This window comes from Perognathus longimembris, chromosome 7 (genome assembly GCF_023159225.1).
Source record: "Perognathus longimembris pacificus isolate PPM17 chromosome 7, ASM2315922v1, whole genome shotgun sequence".
Classification (NCBI taxonomy): domain Eukaryota; kingdom Metazoa; phylum Chordata; class Mammalia; order Rodentia; family Heteromyidae; genus Perognathus; species Perognathus longimembris.
Window position 1 is genome coordinate 47,596,768 of NC_063167.1, and position 18,053 is coordinate 47,614,820.

Below are 18,053 nucleotides of genomic sequence, written 5' to 3' on the forward strand. Positions count from 1 at the left end.
TCAGTTCAGTTATTCTTTTATTGTTGTGGTTATCATGTGCTAGGGACATAGCTAAGGGTAGAAAGCTTGCCTAATATGCACTCAAATTTACTCCTTCGTCTTTCTTTCTCCATACCATCTCTGTATTTTTCATTTTCCCAATCTCAACTCAATCTGAGTCTTCTGCTCTTATACTTGAATTTTCAAGGGCCTTCAAGCTGAAAACCCTTCAAGCTTTTCCAATTTGCCCTGCACATGACAGCCAGATCTAGGTTCCTGGAAATTGACTTAAATAAATGAAATTTGGAACAGCTTGTTTCTGTGAGTATCCTACAAAAGGCCGTAGAAAAAGAGGATCAGTAATGTTGGGATGGGTGGTTTTGTTGTTGGAGAATAAGTGCAAGCAAACACACACACACACACACACACACACACACACACACACACACACACACACACACCCTAGTAAGTATTGCTCCAAAGCAGGTTTGAGCTCAATAACTTTGAGATCAGACAGAAGGATGATTGGGTAAAAGAGAAGGATCCTTAGTAGCTTTACAGCAAAGATAGCTCCTGGATCAAGTGTAATGTTGCAGTTATCCAAGTGAAAACAGGTCAAGTTAAGATATTCTGGGAGCAGAAATAGTGTGTGCAAATACCACACAGGGTATATTTGGAGACAAGCACATACTGGAGTAAGGCTACAGCTTATAATTTAGAAAACTCTAATGGCAGAAGAGGTAGTTGGATTTAGGCTTCCATTCTGAAGAAATACATCCATTTTACAAGTTTTTTCTCAGGTATGGTACTATAGCTCACAATTCTTCAGTTGGCACACAGGTAGTCTGAGGTCTAGGACATGCGCTATTGCCTTATCATGCCCCCAGTCAAGCCACGTTTGATTTTTAAATCTTTTCAACTGTATCTTTCTCAATGATTTGAGTATCTTCTTGAATACCTGATGGTCTTAGTTAAGACTAGGCTCCCAGCTATGGTTATTTATTTCAATCCTCTTACCTTTGAATAAAATGTACCTATTAATTGTTTAGGACCAATTATTCTAATTCATAGTCCTCTCATTGCTATTTATGCAGACTATGGCCAGAAGTGCTATGCTAAGCTTTGAGTAGAAATACTGGCTAAAAAGAACAAAACATTGACATTAGGGTCCAAATAATAGGGTTCCAAACCAGATTTAAAAAGGAATAAAGTACAAATTCAGTACTTTAAAACCTGAAAGGTAAGCATATTACAGAGGCTGCTGAAACTAGTCCACCTTAGGCATTCTTCTGAGAGAAAAATGTTGTCACTATGGAAAAATACATGACCACTGCACACATTTTGGCAGTTTATACTGTTTGAAGCAAGAGAAAAATGATAAGAAAGTTAACCTTAGCTCATAGTTATCGGTTTTACTAACCTCCACCTTGACTTGCTTTTTCACAACTTACTTATGAACTATGATTTATTAACTTTAAAATGGGATTGTTTTGAGAATTAAGTGAAAGAAGGATTACCAAGTCTTTGAAGTGGCCAGCTAACGAAGCATGAGCTAAGGTTAAAATCACTTGGTTGTCCTGTTCCATAGCGCCACTTCTTTCCAATGAAGAATAACATTCATAGTCATCTCTATTACTGTAACTTCTTAGTTTGGGTTTTAATGGTTTGTGCACTAAGCCAAATTCCTCCTTCATAGCTATGTTCTATGAAAGATACAGAATGTTACCTTCCATTTATATCTATCCTCTCTCTCTCTCATTCTCTCTCTCTCTCTCTCTCTCTCTCTCTCTCTCTCTCTCTCTCTCTCTCTCTCTTTCTCATTGAGGGGCTTGAACTTAGGGTCTGAATGCTGCCCCTAAGCTTTTCTGCTCAAGGCTAGCACTCTACCACTTTGAGCCACAATGCCACTTCTGGTTTTCTGGTAGTTAATTGGAGATAAAGAGTCTCACAGACTTTCCTGCTTGGGCTGGCTTTGAGCTGTGATCCTCAGATCTCAGCCTCCCTACTAGCTAGGATTGCAGGTGTGAGCCACCAGCCCCTGGCAGAATGTTACCTTCTTATCACTTAACTTGTCTCTCCCCATCTTGGTTCATGGTTCTCCATATTTCTATTTGATTTCATTTATCAGTCTGATGTATCATATTCTTCTCTTTCAAACCGAGTCACTGGTACCATCTTAGCTTTTCATGAAGCTTTCCAATTATCCTCCAGGTTCAAGTCCTTCCATATGGTTTATGCTTAACCCAGCCGTAAAATGTTTTCCAATCTATCATTTTGTTGAAATTACCAAATGACTTTCAGGCTACTCAGAATAAATGATGAAGTTCTCTTAACATAACCTATTAAACTATGAAGCTTTGTATGATCTGAACTTCATATCATCTTTTTTTTTTTTTTTTTTTGCCAGTCCTGGGGCTTGGACTCGGGGCCTGAGCACTGTCCCTGGCTTCATTTTGCTCAAGGCTAGCACTCTGCCACTTGAGCCACAGCGCCACTTCTGGCCATTTTCTGTATATGTGGTGCTGGGGAATCGAACCCAGGGCCTCATGTATATGAGGCAGGCACTCTTGCCACTAGGCCATCTCCCCAGCCCTCATATCATCTTTTTATGACTCCCCTGGTAGCCTCTACACTCAGACCTCTGTGCTATTCCTTTAAGACATTGAACTCCACATTTATTTTATTTTTATTTTTTTAAGTTTTTTTTATTTATTAATTAAATTTTGTTGACAAGGTGTTGTGCAAAAGGGGTACAGTTACGTAATAGGGCTGAACTCCACATTTTGATCTTTGTACAAACATATGCCTTTTATTTGCTTAAATAAAAAAATTGTTCAAATTCTATCATCTATTTTTTTCTATAAATTATGTCAGCATAGATTCTTTGATTCATTTTTATTTCATTGCTCAAACTAATGACATTCTATTTTTTAAGTTGTATTTTTATTATTTTTAAGTAGTTGTACAAAGGAGTTAACATTTAACAGGTCAATTTACAAGAACAATGCATCTCAATTGATGCTACCCCTTTCATCATTCTCTCCTATCCTATTTTAAAAATATTATAAAAATGATATACAGAGGGGTTACAGTTACATAAATCAGGTAAAGAGTATATTTCTTTATGAACAAAGTCACCCCTTCCCTTGCTCTTCCCCAATTTTTCCTTCCCACTTCTACCCACAAGAAAATGGTATAGCTCCTTTTCAACATATGCTGCATATGTTTACCCTTTGTCCTTAAATTCTTGTGTCACCCTTATGTTTCCAAATGAACAATAGAACAAATAGAAACAAAGCCTCTTATTTCCTGGAATTAATTTAGAATTTAAATACTATTTTATATGATCAGATGCACATAGGCATTGCACCTTTGCCTTTGGTCTCACTGTGTGTGAATGCCTAGAGTCCTGTATAATTTATCATGTCCCAGAATATTTTAGATCTACCCTCCAGGAGAGAAAACAAATGCCATTTGTCTCTCTGAGGTTATCTTATGTAACATTTTATTTTTAATTAATTAATTCATTTTTTATTGTAATTATAAGTTGGTATACAAAGATGTTACTGTTACATACTTCAGGTAAAGAGTACATTTCTTTTTGGGCAGTGTCACCTCTCATTTTATTTTAATAATTTTTTTGGCTGGTTTCAGAGTTTGAGCACAGGGCCCTATGATCTTAATGAGTTTGCTTGCTTGGGTGGTCCTTTACCACATAAGCCATGTCTCCAGTCCAGTTTTGTGCTAGTTAATTGGAGATGGAGTCTCTTGGACTATTCTTCTTGGGCTGACTTTGAACCTTAGTCCTCTAGGATTCAGACTCCTGAGGAGCTAAGATTGTAGATATGAGCCACTGGTGCCTGGTTTTAAAAACTAATGATTCTTGTCTGTCTCTTCCAATAGAATTTAAGTCCTAAGGAGGCATATTATTTCATTCTGTCTATTCACTGTCAGAGGTCAGAACTTGCTTCATAATAGGCTTCCAATAGTTATTTGTTGAATGAAGAGGTTCTATGAAGAATACAAACTATTTCTGTTGTGCCTCCTTAGACTTCTGATGTGTCTACTATGGATGTTCCTTACAGAGGTAAGAAGTAAAGTGAATATTGCATTTCTGGTTTGGTTAAGAGCAACACAGCATACAATGAGAATATTACCCTCATTGTTATGATCACAAGCCTCCTTTTATATATTTAAGACTACTTAAGACTAAGGATTTTAATTAACTTATTAATTCTTGAGATGCCTAGTTTTATTCTTATTAATAGCTTTACTCCAAACTTTCCCTATTCTGTTATTTCTGTTGTGGCATGAACTTCTGAGCCTAAATGCATGTTTATCTAAATGCAAATGTCATTGATTAGATGTAGCTTTTCAAGATCATCTTAAATTCTGGTGGACTCATCCAAATAATGATCATTCGAAGCACAATGTCATATTTACATTTAGGCTGCATTCTCCACTCATCTAAGTAATATCTTTGCTTTACATTTCTCAGCATTAGAAGGGGAAAATGAATTGTTCAGGACCACGTGGCTTGTTAACACCAGATATAAATCTGGAGTTCTTGTTCAAGGTCTTTCCAATTATTTTAGTAATTAAAATATTTTCTATTATACCACACACGATATTTTACAAGTTCTCAGTAAACATATCTGTAACTAATTAGTGTGTTTCTTAACCTTTCTGTTAGATAAGTCTTTCATTTGGACCAGTGACTCTCAGCAAGGACAATTTGGCTTCTGAGAATTTTGTCAAAGTTTAGGAACATTTTGGTTTTCCCAAACAGGAAGTGCTGGTGGCACCTGGTGGGCAGAAATCAGGAATGAAGTTAAGCATCCTACAATGCACAGAATGAACTTCCTATAACAAGCAATTATCTAGCCCCAAATGTGTGAAAATTGAGTAATCCTGATCTAGAATGTAGTTTATTGATTTATAAGCAGTAAGGGAATGTCTAAATGTGCTCCAAAGCAAATTGATTATATTTCCGCTTTGATTTCCTTGAAGATGGGCCCAGTTTCTATGTAAAATAATCGAACACTTTCAAGCCGTAAAATCAGGCACTCCAAAATGTAGTTAGGTCAGCTTTGTTTTTTAGTACTGGAGATCCTGGGAGGTAAGAGCCACACTCCTCAGCTCAGATAAAGAAAATTGTGCTCATTACTTATTCATGTTTGCAATGGCATTCTTCATTTCAGATATTCAAGGCACATCATTAATTAAAGCAATGAATTCCCCAGAAACAACACCAATTAAGCCTCAAAATCCAAACAGCATGTATGTCAACAATGCAAAGAGTAAGGCTGAAATCAGGAAATCAACTCCGTTTGCAAAAGTCTCAAAAAATACCTAGGAATAACTGTAACCAAAGAAGTCAAAGACTTCTGTGATGAAAACTTTAAAAAATTGAAAAAGGAAATTAAAGCAAAAGTATGGAAGTAGGAAAACTTTCCATGCTCCTGGTTTGGGAGGATTAACATTGTGAAAATGGCAATACTGCCAAAGGCTATCTGCAAATTCAATGCAATACTCATCAATATCCCAACGCCATTCTTTAACAGAATAGAGGAAGCAATCCAGAAATTCATATGGAACAATAAAAAAAACCTCTGAATAGCAAAACAATCCTTAGCAGGAAGAACAGTGCTAGAGTAATATCAATACCAAACCTTAAACTCTATTACAAAGTGATAGTAATAAAATCAGCTTGGTATTGGCACAAGAACAGGCCTGAGGACCAATGGAATAGAACTGAATACCCAGAAATGAACCCACAGACCTATGGCTACCTAATCTTTGATAAAGAAGCCAAAAAAATAGGATGGAAGAAAGATAGCCTCTTCAACAAATGGTGCTGGCAAAATTAGTTAAATGCCTGTAAAAAACTAAAGCTAAGGCTGGGAATGTGACTTTGGTAGAATGCTTGCCTACCTAGCATGCATGAAGTCCTGGGTTTGATTCCTCAGCACCACATAAACAGAAAAAGCCAGAAGTGGTGCTGTGGCCCAAGAGGTAGAATGCTAACTTTGAGCAAAAAGTAACCAGGGACAGTGCTCAGGCCCTAACCCCAAGCCCCAGGACTGGCAAAAAACAAACAAAAACAAACAAAAAACTAAACTAAACCTAGACCCTTGTATATTACCCCATACCAGAATCAATTCCAAATGGATCAAGGACCTTGAGGTAAAAGCAGATACTCTGGAAACATTGCAGGAAGGAAGGAGAAAGACTTGGGCTGTTTGGCACAGGTAGAAACTTAATGAAGACTCAGAAACACAACAAATGAAAGGTTGGACAAATGGGATTGCATCAAACTGTAGAGATTCTGCATGGTAAAAGACATAGCTTGCAAGATAAGTAGAAAGCCCATAAACTAGGAGAAGATCTTCATTGACCATACAACAGACAAGGGCCTCATATAAAAATATACTTAGAATTCAAAAAATTAAGTTCCCCAAAACAAAACCTCAAAGAAACAACTGCCTCCTTAATAAATGGGCTAAAGACTTAAAGAGAGACTACTCTGAAGAGGAAATGAGAATGGCCAAGAAGCACATGAAGAAATGCTCAACATCACTGGCCATTAAAGAAATGCAAATCAAAACAACATTGAGAGAGAGGAGGACGTCTGGCTTTCGAGCTGCTGTCTGCTGTAGTAGCGACAGAGGAGCGAATTTAAAATGGGTGATGTTGAGAAAGGCAAGAAGATTTTTTGTTCAGAAGTGTGCCCAGTGCCACACTGTTGAAAAGGGAGGCAAGCACAAGACTGGGCCTCATCTCCATGGTCTGTTTGGTTGGAAGACAGGTCAAGCAGCTGGATTCACTTACACAGATGCCAATAAGAACAAAGGAATAACCTGGGGAGAGGATCCACTGATGGAGTACTTGGAGAATCCCCAAAAGTACATCCCAGGAACAAAAATGATCTTCGCTGGCATTAAGAAGAAGGGAGAAAGGGCAGACTTGATAGCTTACCTTAAAAAAACTACAAATGAGTAATAGCCACTGCCTTATTTATTTATTGCAAAACAAATGTCTCATGGCTTTTTAATGTGTACCATAATTCAATTGATCTCTAATACCAGATTTGATATCATGAATGGCTGGCAGAATATTTTTGGGCAGTCCTGATTTAAGTAAAACCGGCTTATGGTTAAGTGAATGTGATCTTTAAAAAAAAAATACTGTCATTTGTTCCCCTTTCTGTGATATGACTGGACTTACTAATGTTCAATTTTTCAACAAGTTAGGGAATACCATCTCCAAATCTGTCAGATTGGTTTTATATTCAGATTTATATAGCTAACTATGAGAACATCTTTTAAACATGGGGGGAAATCCCTTCTCTGTCTGATAATCAAGCAAAATTAACCTGTTTGAATGTGTGATCATTAACTTGTTAAAGGCAGTGGTTGAAGATGAGGAAGCAATGTTTATATTTTTGGTCTTCACTAAGCCAATTTAATTACAATTCCCTGTCTCTGAAATCTGCCTTTTACTTATTGAAAGATATTTTAGTGTGGCTTATGTATAAATGTCAAATAAAGAATATTTAACACTTCTCACATTTTACAGTTGGTCTGTAAGTTCAGATGCTTTTAAAAGTGACTGTGATAGATACAATACCAACTTTATTTTTGAATACTAAGACAAAGTTATAATTCAGGATTTTCTTTATGCAGCTATTCACAAGTTTTTGTGGAATTATTATGTATGTGTGATTGATAATGGTTCTTTTTGCCAACTTCTTGGAGAAAAGGATTGAGATTTATGTGACCATAAGACTTAAGGTAATTAAAGACAGTATTACGTGAAAAAACAAAACAACAACAACAACAAACAACATTGAGATTCCACCTCACCCCAGTGAGAATGGCCATCATCAAGAAAATTAATAAAGGGCTGGGGATATGGCCTAGTGGCAAGAGTGCTTGCCTCGTATACATGAGGCCCTGGGTTCAGTTCCCCAGCACCACATATACAGAAAATGGCCAGAAGTGGCGCTGTGGCTCAAGTGGCAGAGTGCTAGCTTTGAGCAAGAAGAAGACAGGGACAGTGCTCAGGCCCTGAGTCCAAGCCCCAGGACTGGCCAAAAAACAAAAACAAAAACAAAAACAAAAAACAACCAAAAAAAAAACCATTTGCTGGTGGACCCAAAAGGGAATACTACTACAGTGTTGGTGGGAGTGTAAACTTGTTCAACCACCCTGGAAAGCAGTATGGAGGTTCCTCAAAAGGCTACATATTAGAGCTTCCCTATTACCCAGCAATCCCACTTCTGGGTATTTACCCAAAGGATCATAAATAAGGTCATACTAAAGCTACCAACACAACCATGTTCATAGCAGCATTTTTTTTGGGTAGCATAACTAAAATATGGAACCAACCCAGATGGCCTTCAGTAGGTAAATAGATCAAGAAATTGCGGTATATATACACAGTCGAATTCTGTGCTTCTCTCAGAAAGAATGACATTGCCCCATTCATAAGAAAATGGAAAATCTTAGAAAAAAATCATACTAAGTGAAGTGAGTCAGACCCAAAGAAACATAAACTTTATAGTTTCCTTTATTGGTAATAATTAGGATATGTCTAGGGTAGTCCTAGCAGATGATCACAATAGCTCAATAGCTATGTACATATGATTGCATAAGATGATGCTAAGAGAAATAATCTCCCAAATATGGAAACAAGTGGTTTATCATTGATGTTATTTTCAACACACTATGTGAAATTCTTTCCTTTTTTCTTCTGTTCATCTGCCCTATAATTTAGTCCCTGTTGTCACTGTATTTGATTCTGGCACCCTGGGTATTTTATATATGTCTGTCTGAATTAAGGAAGGGAAGGCTAGCATTAAAATGGTGAGACAAGGGGTAAAGGGCAAACCAATGCAACAACAATACTTACACGACAATATGTTGTAAACTGTCTGTACAACTCAGGGAAGGAATTGGTGAGGAGGGAAGGTGGGAGAAAAATGAGGGAGGGGGTAACAAGTTGGACAAGAAATGTACTCACTACCTAACGTATGTAACTGTAAGCCCTCTGTATTTCACCTTGACAATAAAAGAAGTCCAAACAGCTTATGGAACAGACCTCATTTTTAAACCTCTTTTTAGGTGAGAAAAAGCATAGTCTCATAGGCCAAATAGGCGATGGTGGGTTTTATGAAAAGGCAGACCAGCCACCTCCATATAAGACTTTCCTTCTGCTTTTTACTTCTGATTACAAAAGTGAGCCACAGCAGAGCTGCCAAGAAACACATAATCCAGTGGTAGTGGCCATGGCCTCATTTGGTGTGTGCTTTATCTTCCATAGAAAATCATCTAAGAAGTCAGAGATGTGCTGTGAACATAGACAATTTTGGCAAAAGGTACAGAATTAAAAAACAGTCACAAAATTGAAGAAAACAGGGGGAAGAAAAGAGCTGTGAAAAGTAAAAATCAAAACAAAGAAAACCTCTTGATTCATTCTGTTTCTTGGAGTTCACTTCAGTAAGCATCATTTTATACGGTCATATGCACATAGGCTTCTCTTCATATTGTATAAATCTTTCACCTTTTACAAAGGATATCTTAAGCACAGAAATAAACAGCTAGATGGAGAACTGATTTCTAGGATCCCAAATACAGGGGCTTCTATCCTTCTCAATTTGAATCATGCCACCGATCTTTTTTTTGTTTTTGCCAGTCCTGGGGCTTGAACTCCAGGCCTGAGCACTGTCCCTGGCTTCTTTTTACACAAGGCTAACACTCTACCACTTGAGTCACACCACCACTTCAGGCTTTTTCTCTGTATGTGGTACTGAGGAATAGAACCCAGGGCTTCATGCATGCTAGGCAAGCACTCTACCACTAAGCCACATCCCCAGCTCTGACACTGATCTTGTACACTGATAAGATCCTGTTCACCAGCCTGGAAGTTCTCATTCCTTTTTAGGTTTTGTGGAGGCTTCATTGAATGAAACAATGAATGAAGCATTGATAAAACTATTGGCCATTGGTAATCAACTTAATCTTTGCCTCTCTCTCCTTCCTGGAGTTATGGAATGGGGCTGGGAGTTTCAGCACTCTAAGCACAATTATTGGTTCCATTGGCAACTGGACCCCATTTGAAAAACACATCATTAGCACAAATTTAGGTGAATTTTAAAGGAGTTTTTGTAAACAACAACAACAAACATTGTCTATGCTCTGGAGCTGTTCTAGAGGTATTTGACTTGCTGCAGGCAAAAGGTCAAATGTTTTAATGAAGATACTCTCAGGCTGGTGCTGGTGGCTCAGGCCTTTAAGCCTAGCTACTCAGTAGGCTGAGATCTGAGGATCACCAATCAAAGCCAGCCCAGACAGGAAAGTCTGTGAGCCTTTTTCCTCCAATTAATTACTAGAAAAACAGAAGTGACACTTGAGCAAAAACGCTCAGGGACCTTGCCTAGGTCCTGGGTTCAAGCCCTATGACAGACAAAAATGATACTCAATGTTCTAGTTAGAAACTTTGACAATTATAGAATCTAGATAATAACAATATAGTAATAATAATTATTTATGATAGTAAAAGGGCAATGTTAGGGGAGACAGTGTGTGTGTGTGTGTGTGTGTGTGTGTGTGTGTGTGTGTGTGAAAAATAGCATAATTCAACCAACTGAAAATTGGTAAAGGGAAAGTGGGAAAGAAAGACAGGTTAAGAAAGAGTAACACGCATACTGGGTGGTAATAAACCTTATGGAGAGAGTAAATAATATAATTCTTTAAAAAGACAAAGTCAGGGACTGGGAATATGGCCTAGTGGTAAGAGTGCTTGCCTCGTATACATGAAACCCTGGGTTCGATTCCCCAGCACCACATATATAGAAAATGAAGGAGGAGGGAGTGAGAATGCAGGCAAGAATTCATTGTACATACAACAAAACTGAGAAATGTAAGGGAAGGGATGGGACAAAGGGGAGTGCAGATGTTTAAGTGGTGATAGATCAAGATGCATTGTACGCATAAACTGATTTGCTAAGTGACAAAAATTCAATACATAAGGGAAGGAGTGGAGTTTGGACAGGTGAGTAGGAATGTTGAAAGGAGTGACAGTGATCAAGATATATTGTAGTCATAAACTGCTTTGATGAATGACAACAACTTTGAACAACTATATAAAGACAATAAAATATTTGTTAAAAAGAGTAACAGTTGTGGTGAATTTGATCAAAATACATTGCATGCATGTATGTTAATATCAAAATGAAATCTCTTTGTACAACCAGTTTGTGCTAATAAAAATTCTAGAAAAAGAAATGACCAAGGTTATAGGATCCAGGCTCTGGGAACAAAAATAATATATCACAAATAGGGTATATGTTTTTCTTTTGATATACCACTATTAGTTTGAATCATTTTTGTTTATAATAGATCAAGAAAGAAAGTCTCAAAATATGCAAACCCTCAGTACCAAAAGCTTTTCGAGGAGTATTTTGAGTAAAATGAAGAAAAATGGTGAGTAAGTCCACATTTTCCAATGTAAATTCCACTTATTAAAAATGGAGTTTGTAGCAGGGTGATTATAATTTAAGTTAACGAGTCCTCAAATAATACTTGTTATTGTCAATTATTTTTAATATAAAATTTCTGGGTTCATAAATAACATTCCTTCTCTATTCAGGAAAAGCCACATTCAGCAATGTGTTATTCATGACTTAATTATTCTATAGATGCTTCATTCATATGCATGCAGATATATCTGGCAGCACTGCATTTTAATGAAGATGCTGAAAGGCGGCAGGCTATAATTTCTAACAGAGAATTCTGTCAAGATTGAACAATAGGAGCTCCTGAAGAGGACTAGAAAATAACCTAGCCCAGAAAGAAAATGAAAAACCTATTTAAATATTTTAACTATAATCATCATTAGGGGGTTTTGAAATCTTTGAGTACACCCAGAGCTTCTGCAATTTAGGAGCTGATTATTTGCCAGGGGAAAATAATTTCGAGGAAGAGAAATATTTTCAAGGTGTGGTGGTTCAGTACAGCCCTCCTAGAGGAGAACAGCTCTCTGTGGCAGTCCTCTGTGCTGTGTTTGCGCGACTTATATTTGAAGGAGTAATGGGGCTAAAATGGGCATTAGACTCCATCTTGGAAGGGAGATGAAAAGAGAAGAGGAGATAATACTTTCAGAGTGATTTTTCCTTTTTGATACAATATATATCTATATCTCATGTAATATCTAACCCCCCCACAGATACACACACACACACACACACACACACACACACACACACACACACGTGTTCTGGGGTTTTAGCAACTGACTGGGTATCCTTCAAACTCCTTTATTTGATCCCCCAGAAAGCTCAGCGTGATTACAAACAACTAAGACCTTTTTCTGCTTGTTTGTTTACTAGAGGGAGTTCCCATTTCATTATAGTTCTCTCATGAAACACAGAGAGACAGAGAGTAAGATAAAGACACAGAGTCAGAGACAGAGATATCAGGAAAAAAATGATAGAACCATAAAGGCCATGTGAAATTAGTTAAGAATATAATGGAACAGATCATGATTCTATTGGACTGTTACAGAATAAGAGAAAAGTAGAAACCGACTGCCATGTTTTTAAATATTCTAAAGAGAATGTTAGTGGAGTCTTAGATCAGAGGCTGTGGGGGCAAGCCCCAACATATTAGAGAGCAGACATTTTCCCCAGAAATCACTGACAAAGTAGCTGAGGAAAGGCAGGAGATGGATTTAATCAGTGTAGCTGCACTGGGAAGGCAAAGGGAGTAGCATCTTCAGTTCTACATTTGGGGAAACTGATACAAGCTTCCAGACCATATAGGAAAGGGGTGGGTAGGCAAGAAGCATTCATAGTTAACCAGTCTTGGTCAGGTTGACCAAGATTGTGATCTGGTTGACCTTTTATTTTCAGGGTTGGTCAGATAAATCATTGCTGCCTGAGGGGGTAGATTCTACTCTTGACTTGTTTCTCTATCAGACCCATTGTTCTTGGAATCCTAATTGATTTATGAAGAGAACAAAGGGGAGAGGTGTAAAATGGATGCATTGCTTTTACCCAGTGGACATTTTACAGGTCCATGTAAAAAAGCAGTGTTTCCAGCAAAACCTTCTCTAAAGCCTTGCTATAGTAATAATATGTAAGCAACAGGACATTTAATGCATGATAAAATGTGAGTGACAGGTACATTGTAGAAAGTTGGGCATTTCTGGACCAAGAACTGTTCAAGTACAAGGCTGGACTTCCTCTGTCTCCCTCCCCAATGCTTTGGTCACTAGTGTTCTCTGTATTATCAAATCCAGGGCACATTCTACTGTCTTCCTCCTACTTCACCTTTCAGAATCTTTCAACACAGATGGCAACTTCCTCTTCAAATATGCTTCTGTCCTGATACTTCAGATACCAGTCACTCCTGGTTTTTAGCTTGTATCCCCCACACCCCCTTTTTAAGTGTTGACCTTTGATTAGAAGAATTTAAAATTTTTGTGTGTAGTTAGATTTCCAGTTTTTTCTTTATTTTAAATTTTTATGAGATTCTTCCTTACTTTAGGCTCACAGGGTTCTTCTAAAATGTCTTGCAAACACATCCTATTTCTATTTTCAGGCAATATTTTGAGCAGAGACCCAGCTTTTTATCTCCCTTGTATGTGTAGCCATATTTCACAGAATTACTCACTGAATATTCCCTTCATTTGCCAGTGATCTGCAAGGCTACTTCTGTCATATAGCATATAGTGATATAAGTAGGTCTGCATATTAGTTTCCTTCCTTCCTTCTTTCCTTCCTTCCTTCCTTCCTTCCTTCCTTCCTTCCTTCCTTCCTTCCTTCCTTCCTTTCTCTTTTTTTGTCAGTTGTGAGGCTTGAACTCTGGGCCTGGGCACTGTCTCTGAGCTCTTCAGTGCTTCTACCACTTGAGACACAGGACCACTTTTGGTTTTCTGGTGGTTAATTGGAGATAAGACTCTCACAGACTTTCCTGCCCATGCTGGCTTTGAACAGCAATTCTCAGATCTCAGCCTACTGAGTGGCCAGGATTACAGGTGTGAGCCACTGACACCAGGCTATTAGTTTTCTTTTGTTGCATAACAAATGACCCTTAATTTACCTCTACCTCTCAAACTATTAATGATGTTCCAAGTTCCTCCCACAGGTAGGCTCTTTGACATCTTCCACCGGCCAGACACAAAAATGATCTGCTTTTGAAAAACACTTGATTGAATTATATTTTACTCCTGTAATCTCAGTATTATATTCCATCCTCATTCAAAGGAGGAAGGTATTATAAAAGGGCCAGGAGCACTGGACATCATTCTTAGAATTCCCTACCACTCTCTCTTCTAACCTGGACCATTCACTGCTTTTTTCCTGTGGCAATAACCACATTATCCAATCCATGTCTACCAAGAATTTACTGAGTTTTCTGGGCCTGCCTGGTCATGCACACCTACCCAGAAGGCTGAGCGGGAGGATCATGAGTTTAAGGGCAGTCTGAATTACTGAGGAACAAAACTTTCTCTCTCTCTCTCTCTCAAAAGAAAAGTGTTTACTTATCCCTCTTGACTTAGAAGGTTTTATGCATGTTCAAGGAACATGAGGAAGATATCCAAATGGTCCCTATTTACTTGTCTTTTACAAATCTGAGGCCTTCCACATGAAGAAAGCATGATCTGGAACAATTTACAAACTGCCTGAATATTGATTACATTCCTTAAATCCACAGAGATTTATTAGCAGAAGGTGGAAGTCTTACTGGTTCAAGATATTTATGCACAGTTTCTGATCAATCTTAGCTAACCTCCAAGGTAGGGAGCCAAGCTTAAAAATGATAAACAAACCTGAACTGAGACATTAGTGACTATACTACTGGGAAGGCAGACTCTACAGAATTAATCCAAGCAAGTATTTACACAAACAAAGCAACATCAACAGCTCTCATGGAAGGGATAGAATCCAGAGTCGAGGCCATATATTATCTCAACTATCCAATGGAAAAATATGCAAAAAATAGGAAGGAAATATGCAAAAATATGCAAAAAGGGGAAGTATGTCCACATATGGAAACAAAGGTATGATAATCGATAGAAACTGTCTCTGAGGGACCAGGAATTTGATCCAGCACTCTGAAGTAAATATAAATATATTTTAGTAAAGTGAGTGATACTTCAGAACTAAAGCATAAGAGCCTCTCAAAAGTCCCATCTGAGTGCCATCACAGCCAGATGCTGGTGGCTTATGCTTGTGATCTTAGCTACTCAGGAGGCTGAGATCTGAGGATCACGGTTTGAAGCTAGCCCAGGTAGGAAAGTCCATGAGACTCTTATCCCCAATTAACCACCAAAAAATCTGAAATGGAGCTGTGGTTCAAAGTAGTAGAGCACTAGCGTTGAGTGAAAAAGAGCACAGGGACAGTGCCCAGGCCCTGAGTTCAAGCCCCACAACTCAAAAGAAAAATTCTAAGTACCATCATAAGCACAGTTAGGACTACAACAAATTAATTTGGGGATGAGAGCACAGTCTATAATGACATCCATTAAGAGTTCAAACAGTGTATACAGATGTATTAACTGAAATATGATAGACTCAAGGAAGAATTCAAGTAGTATAATCCCTTGGAAAGGCAATATCATAGTTCAACAAAATAAAATACCAGGAAGCAGGAGTGGGTGGGGTCAAGGAGAAAGGGGTGGATGAATGAAGAGGAGAAGGAGGAGAACGTGTATCCTGAAATCCAATGTATAGCATACAAAACTCAAAAGAGTGAGGAAAGGGTTGCAAAAGGAAGGGATAAGTGAGAATATTGAAAGGGATGACACTGATCAAAATATATTCATAAACTGCTTTGTTAGATGGCAACTCCCTTGTACAACTATGTAAAGATAATAAAATAATGAATAAGAACAAATATAATGAAAATAGCAAAGTAGGGCCATATAAACAATTGAATGGGATATATAAATAAAAATAGGAAAAGAGAAGAAAAAAATCCAAATGAGATTTCAACAAATAAATTTGAAGCAGTGAAAAATATCTATTAGAATGGCATAATCCTTGTTGGTGCTGGTGTCTTACACCTCTAATCCTAGCTATTCAAGGCAGCAAGCAAGCAAAAGGCATTCCAAGAAACATATTAATGTCCTATTAAAATGAGAGTGGGCCAGGAGCTGGTGGCTCATGCCTGTAATCCTAGCTACTCAGGAACATGAAATCTGAAGATTGAGGTTCAAAGCCAGTCTGGGCAGGAAAGTTTGTGAGACATGCTACAAATCGAAGAAAGGATGGACAAATGGGACAGCATCAAACTGCAGAGCTTCTGCAGGGCAAAGGACATACTCACAAGATAAACAGAAAGCCCACAGATTGGGAAAAGATCTTTACTGGCCATACAATGGACAAAGGCCTCATATCTAAAATATATGCAGAACTAAAAAAATTACATTCCTCCAAAACAAAACCGCAAAGAACCAATAGCTCCCTCAACAAGTGGGCTAAAGACTTAAAAAGAGACTTCTCTGATGAGGAAATGAGAATGGCCAAGAGACATATGAAAAAGTGCTCTACATCACTGGCCATAAAAGAAATGCAAATCAAAACAACATTGTGATTCCATCTCACCCCAGGAAGAATGTCATATATCAAGAAAACTAACAATAACAAATTTTGGAGGGGATGTGGCCAAAAGGGAACCCTACTTAATTGTTGGTGGGAATGTAAACTGGTTCAGCCACTCTGGCAAGTGGTATGGAGATTCCTCCGAAGACTAAACCTAGAGCTCCCCTATGATCCAGCAGCCCCACTTTTGGGCATCTACCCAAAAGACCACAAACAAGAACACACTAAAGCCACCAGCACAACAATGTTCATCACAGCACAATTTGTCATAGCTAGAATATGGAACCAATCCAGATGCCCCTCAGTAGACGAATGGATCAGGAAAATGTGGTACATATACACAATGGAATTTTATGCCTCTATCAGAAATAATGACATTGCCCCATTTGTAAGGAAATGGAAAGACTTGGAAAAAAATTATACTAAGTGAAGTGAGCCAGACCCAAAGAAACATGGACTCTATGTTCTCCCTCATAGGGAATAATTAGCACAGGTTTAGGCAAGTCACAGCAGAGGATCACAAGAGCCCAATAGCTATACCCTTATGATCACATAAGATGATGCTAAGTGAAATGAACTCCAGGTTATGGAAACGATTGTTATATCACTGTTGTAACTACTTTCAATGTGTTATGTGTAGCTGTAGCTTCTATTATTGATGATCCTCTTGTATCCCCTTCCTGTGGTTGTACCTGCACTATCTCTGTATCTTATCTGAGTACATTGAAACCATGTATACTGGTATTAGAACTAGGAAACTGAAAGGGAATACTAAAATCGAGAGACACCGGGTGAAACAACTACAAAAGCAATACTTGCAAAACTGTTTGGTGTAAATGAACTGAACAACTCTTGGGCGGGGGAAAGGAAAAGGGGGAGTGGGGAGGGGGTAATGAGGGAGGAGGTAACAAACAGTACACGAAATGTATCCAATGCCTAACATATGAAACTGTAACCTCTGTGTACATCAGTTTGAAAATAAAACAAAGAAAAAAAGAGGTGCTATATTAATAACTCTAGAGGTAAGTGGTGACTTTAAACAAAAATACAAAAGTGTCTTGTTTTTTTATTCTGTTTTTGTGCCAGTCCTAGGGCCTGGACACAGTGCCTGAGTTTTTGTGCTAAAGGCTTAGTGCTCTACTACTCTGAGCCACAGCTCTATTTCCAGATTTTTAGTAGGTAATTGGAGATAAAAAATCTTATGGATGTTCTTGTCTGGGTTGGCTTTGAACCATAGTCCTTAGATCTCAGCCTCCTGAGTAGCTATGATTACAGGTGTGAGCCCCCAGTGCTTGGCCAAATTAGTGTCTACTAACAAAAACAAATAAAAACAAATGGTGCATAAGCTCTGTCTCTGGTTGATAGTTATTTCTCATGGGGATTATAGCTTCACAATTATGATTCCGCAAAGTATATAATTTGGAACGGAACAACTGAGTCAGTTGACATCAGATGTGTAAGTTAG

At 38.1% G+C, this 18,053-nt stretch overlaps 1 pseudogene; it reads left to right on the plus strand.

Annotated features, from left to right (window-relative positions):
• The first annotated feature begins 707 nt into the window (after nt 1–707).
• Nucleotides 708–7,671, plus strand: LOC125355288 (annotated as a pseudogene).
• Nucleotides 7,672–18,053: the final 10,382 nt, after the last annotated feature.